We start from the raw sequence: 6455 nt of genomic DNA, 5'->3' as shown, positions 1-6455 counted from the left end.
AGCAACTGAGTGAGTCTCTCAAGGCTTACATAAACCCATTCACCAACATCGAAGCTCAAGCAAGATATTTCGATGACTATGTTAAGCTCATGGCAATGTGAGCTTGGATCATCATAGGGGAACACTAATGAGTTCTTGTCTCAAGCTCAAGAGGGGATTAACCTTGAGGACAAAGGCAGCAATGGAAGGAACTAGTAGTATTCCCATTTAGCCCATTGGAGTGGTAACTAAAGTCGTGGCGCTAGCTCAACCAATTACCCATAACAACCATGGGGGTAAGAATAAGTGAATGGGAAACAATGAAGGCGACCAGGCGGGGTCCAAGACAAACAAAGCTGGAGACTAGTATGTCTCTGTTTCCACCATGTATACTGATTTAATAGACACACGGGAAAATATATACTTGGTCAATTATGCTTGCCTCCCCTGGAAGAAACCCGAGCCCATGAGGAATCAACGGGCTAAAGGAGATCTGGAAAAATTTTGCTGTTTCCACGACGACATCAGTCATACCAAGATGACTGTTGCCAACTGAAAGATGAGATCGAGACGCTGATCCAAGCTGAACCATTAGCACAACATTCTCAGAATCGGGTAGCTCTCAACTAGCAGGTCCCACCAAATAAGCAGCCAACTTTGGGTAATAAACCAAACTCACCAGTTCCAAGAAATCCCACTCATTCCACCAGTAGTGGAAGGGAGGGACATGACCGCGTTCTCGGGTGGGCCACATTTAGCAGGAACAAGCAATGGGGCCTAGAAGAGATATATACAGGAGCTAAAAACCCGCGATGGTGCGGTGTATGCTCCCGAGAAACCCCTGCCAAAGTAGCAAAGAACAAACAAACATCCAATCATTTTTATGGAAGAGGACACAAGTCATGTCCAATTATCATATAATGACATGCTAAAGATAATTGCTCAGCTCACCAAGAAAAGATTCCGAAGAATTTTGATATATAATGGGAGCTCCGTGAACGTGCCATTCAAGTTCTCTCTAGAAAATATGGGACTCTCGGTTACACACCTGAAAGCCTCTTCAATGACACTCTATGGGTTTTCAGGAGAAAGACTGGCAGCAATAGGGACAATCAAGCTCGTGGTAACAATTTGGGATGAAGCTCGAATCACAATAAAGATGCTCGTGTTTATTGCCTAAGATTATCCAACTTCCTACAATGCCATTCTAGTTGAACTTGATTTGATCACTTTTGAGGCAATAACTTTTGTTCCTCATCTAGCCATGAAATTTTCCACACCAACGAGAATATGTATGGTTAGAGAAGATCAACTATCTGCCAGAGAATGCTATAGCATCTCGATGAAGGGAAGAATGCAACCAAGGCAGCAAGCAATGGTGATCATCGAGGCGTAGAAGAGCCTCAAGTAATGGAGATCGAGGTCATAAAACTAGAAGAAATTGACACACAAATATGCGAGGATAAATCTGCGCTTCAAGCCCTTGAGGAAATGGAAGAGGTAATCCTCGATCAAAAAGCCACTTCCAAAGTCGTAAAGATTGGAAGAAATCTTAGTGCTGAGCAGAAAAAGCACCTGATCGAGATTTGGAGGAAAAACCTCGACGTCTTTGCATGGTCACATTTTGACATGGTTGGTATCAATCCTAAAGTAATCATGCACACATTGAATCTGGACAGGGACATACTAGCCAAGCAACAGAAGAGAAGACTACTCAGAAAGGAAATGGGAGAAGCTGGAGGAGGAAGTAGTTCACCTCTTGAAATGCGGGTTCATCAGGGAAGAGAAATATCCTACCTAGATAGCGAACCCCATTCTAGTCCCGAAACCTAATGAAAAATGGAGAAGTTGCATCGAATTCTCCAACCTCAACTAAGCCTGCCCAAAAGGTTGTTTTCCAATGCCAAGAATTGATCAGCTCATAGATTCCACGGTTGGTCACGAGCTCATGTCATTCTTGAATGCACACTCTTGATATAACTAGGTCCCGATGAACCCTACTAACCAAGAGAACACAAATTTCATCACCGAGCATAACGTGTATTGCTACAATGTGATGCCATTCAGGTTGAAGAATGTTAGAGCTACGACCAAAGGCTGGTGAACAAAATGTTCGTTAACCAGATTAGCCAAAACATGGAGGTATACGTCGATGACATACTCGTCAAGTCAAAGATTGCCAATAACCATGTGGCCGATCTGGAGGAATGTTTCACGGTACTAAGGAAATACGACATGAAGTTGAATCCCCAGAATAACACTTTCAAAGTCTCATTGGGGTAATTCTTAGGATTCATCGTGAATTCAAGGGGGCTCAAAGCCAATCTAGAGAAGATCAAATCCCTACTAGACATGTCTTTTGTAACATCCCAAAGTTCCTAATAAGGCTTAGTGCCTTGATTAGGGGGCCATGATGGTATTATTCGTTTATTATATGTTAATATGTGATTTAATTGGATATTTATGAGATTATGTGAATTGCATGAGTTATATTATGATATGACTAATTAAGCATGTTTAGGTGTTTTAAATGTGCGAAACATGCCCACTTTCATTTAAAGGAGCCTAATCATAATTTTGACTCAATGAGGGTATAATTGTGATTATATGATTGAGACCACATTATTATGTGGATATATTTAAGATATTTGGCAATAGTCACAGTTCTCCTGGCCCCACCTTCTCTTCCTCATCTTGTACATTCCTCGGTTCCCCAAGTGATCCAAGGCAAGGCTCCCTCCGTTCAGATCTCGGTGAAGCCACTCGACCTGGCAAGGATCCCCGAGGTGTTTTAGGGAACTGTTTAAGCGATGGCAAGCCATATGGTGGGCCATGCCTACAGAGCCAACGCCAAGGACCTGAGGGCTATGGAGGAGCGTTCTGTTGAGGACATCCTCAAGTCTGCTATGGGGATGAACCTCACTATGAGTCCTTCTCATTCTTCTAACTTTTATTTTTATTTTCTTCTTAGTTTTTTTTTAAAAAAATAACCTAACCTTGACTTGCCTTTTCCTTTTACAGCTGTCTTCGCTCAATTTCGCAGAATTGCTTGGGTTAAAGCAAGATATGAGGAGCTTGGAGCCACCTTGAGCGCTGCTCAAGAGAGCGAGCAATTCGCAAAAGCTGCCTTGGTTTCCTCCCAGGAGAGCGAGTGAGCTGCATAGGAAGGTGAGTGGATGGCAAAGAACCAGGTCATGGAAGTGTGCAGGCCGAGAATGAGGGGCTCAGAAAGAAACTTGATGAGGTCGAGGCCAAAGCCAAAGAGGAAGCTGAGAGGGCGAGGACAGAGGTCGTAGAGCCATCTAATCAAATGGAGGAGATGCTTTAAAGTTTCTGGGCTTTCAACCAAGACGGGAACTTCACCTTCATGCAACCAGGGCTATGGGAACCATATCTTGCCCAGTTCAAGTTTCGGTTCTCACAAGAACCCTTGGAGACAACCGAAGCTTCTGACGCTGCTGAAGGAGATGGTGAGGAGGTGACCTCTTTTGAGTGAGTCGATGGACCCCAGTGATGATATTGTTATTTTTTTTTTATAATTCTATGCTTTTGTAATTAAGTCCTTAGGGACCAAAACAATGGCCTTCAGGCTCAGGACGATGGTTTTTCCCCTCGAGGTAACAATATATTTTTGAATACATATGTAACTTGTGATCTATTTGTGTTCCCCATAGTCTATTATTTTCTCATGTTTGTGAATCCTTAGATTCTTGTACATTCAAAATCTTAGGGGTTGTCTTTAGATCAGGATAGATTTTTGATGGCTCGACTAACTAATTTTAGTTGACATCTTAGTTGCATCAAAATTTTTTCCCGTTTTTCATCATACCTGTTAGGAATCAGGCCTCAGACCTGGTCGTATCTAGGGGTTTTAATAGGCTTAATAGCTTTGTACCTGTTAGGAATCATGCCTCGAACCTAGTCGTATCTAGGGATTTTAATAGGCTTAATAGATTTTTACCTGTTAAAAATTAAGCCTTGAACCTGGTCATATCCAAGGGTTGGGCTTAATAGCTTTGTACCTGTTAGGAATCAGGCCTCAGACCTGGTTGTATCCATGGGTTTTATTTTTAGAGAATTCTCAAACATAGTTCGTGTCCGGAATTTTGAAAAATCAAGATTTAAAAAGCCGTTGAATAATCAAAATTTCCAAACTCTAAGTGTCAATTTTCATCCGAACAAGCTGAACTCTTTTAAAAGCTCTCTTTGGTTATGTGCCCCCAAGCAATCAGAACTTATAAATGTTTTAGGTTGCTTTTAAAAAGTGAGCTCGTGATAACAAACGATAAAAATTACTTAATAATCCAACTGTTATTAAACTGAAATGGCTTTTACAAACAAGCCTTACATAAAAGGTAATTCTGAAAACATTAAAGACAACAAAATTATTGATAATACTTTTTGAGGTGTAGGGCATTCTAGGTCCGCGAGACTATTTCTCCACTTAGCCGGGCCAGCTTGAAAGTGCCTTCGTGTAGAATCTCCATGATTTTATATGGTCCTTTTCAGTTCGACCCTAACACACCGTCCTTAGGATCTTTACTTGCTAAAAAGACCCTTCGGAGAACCAGATCGCCTAATCTGAGTCTACATCCATTCACCTTTGAATTGAAATAACGAGTGATTTTTTATTGATAATGGGTGAGCTGTAATTGTGATGCCTCTAGTTTTTCTTCGATTAGAACAAGGGATGCACTATGTAGCTCATGGTTATGATCTTGATCAATGGTCTTTTGTCTGTGGGTCGTCACCAGCACCTCAATTGGGAGCATAGCCTCACTTCCAAGGGTTAGAGAAAAATGGGTATGTCTTGTGGAGGTTCGATGTTAGGTTCGATAGGCCCAGAGTACCTGCGGGAGCTACTCGGGCCATAATCCCTTGGCCTCGTCTAATCGTTTCTCCAAGCTCGCCTTCAGGGTCTTGTTTGTGGCCTTGACCTTCCCATTGGCCTGTAGGTATGCTACTGAGAAGATACTCTTGGTTATGTGATATTTTTCACAAAATTCGAGATCACTATCGAAATGAGTTCCATTGTTAGACACAATCTTTTTCGGGAGCCCAAATCGACATATGATTCTTTTTACAACAAAATCCAGTACTCTCTTCAAGGTGATGGTTGCCAAAGGTTCGACTTCTACCCACTTTGTGAAGTAATTGATGGCGACAACAACATAACGAACTCCTCCTTTTCCTGTCCACAAAGATTCAATCAAGTCAATTCCCCACATTGCAAACGCCCAAGGGGATGAGATCCTGGTTAGCTCAATGGGAGCAGCTTGGGAAACTATTGTGAAGCATTTTCATTTGTCACACATCTGCACATACGAGATTGAGTCCTTTGTCAGCGTGGGCCAAAAATAGCTCTATATAAGTACCTTTAGAGCTAGGTTTTGACCCTAGCATGGTCTTCACAGAAGCCTTTGTGAATTTCTTGCAAAATGGTCTGCGCTTCCTCGGGCAGAACACATCATAGGAGAGGTAGCGAATGCCCTCATTGATATAGAATCCCTTCAACCATAACATATTGCAGAGCTTGATACTACAACTTTCTCGCACCTTTTTGATTGTCAGGTAGCTTTCTAGTTGTGAGGTACTCCACTATGAGGGTCATCCAGGTCAGTTTTATGTCAATCATTACGACCTCAACCAATTCTGCTTTTATACTCGGGCTTTCCAAGAATTCCACTGGGACTACATTCAGTGTATTAGGTGGAATCAGACATAAACCAAGTCCAAGAAGACTAAGGAGGCCTTGGGAGTCCAAGAGTTTTATAAAAAAAATCTTGATGGAAAAAGAAGTCAATGAAAGATATCATTGAATTCAATTGGGTCCATGAATCTAAGAAATAGTGGGAATTCTTGATCTCTCTCAATTCGAAAATACAAGATTTGAATTTAAGTCCTTTCATTAAGATTACGTGTTCCTAAATTCATTGATTTACCCTAGAACATTGGCTCTAGCGTCCAATGGGTGCACTTGATCCAGTTATGTTGGAACAGTCACCTACTTTCATTAGTGGGGAGCTGACTGAGGTCTCCCTAGTTGACGACAATGGTCAACCTGTCACGATTGTATGTGGTCAAATCGAAATAGCCAACTATGTTATGTTCTTCCTTGTGATTTTTTGATTCATCAATAGAACCAGTTGTGTGCCACATACATGGCGCAAATCCTGAGCTTTTTGTTACCGATAGGCAGCAATCCAAGTCACTTAGGGACCTAATTGAGAGTTACCCTCTGGACCTAACGATGCCCGAGCTCCAGCTTTGCTTGCGTTCTTCACTGACGCTCACCGGATGTATCACTCATCCCGCTCCTAAGGTAAGGAGTCTTCTGTGTGTCATAATATTTACGGGCATATGTTGGTCTACACCTGATCTTGTTCCTACGAGCAAAATTGTTCCATTATTACTAAACTGAAAAACATTCTTACTATAAGAATAAAACAAATATGAATCCTTTCGCCGAGATAATC

Source organism: Humulus lupulus, chromosome 1, assembly GCF_963169125.1.
Source record: "Humulus lupulus chromosome 1, drHumLupu1.1, whole genome shotgun sequence".
Taxonomy (NCBI): Eukaryota; Viridiplantae; Streptophyta; class Magnoliopsida; order Rosales; family Cannabaceae; genus Humulus; species Humulus lupulus.
This window is presented reverse-complemented; position numbering follows the sequence as displayed.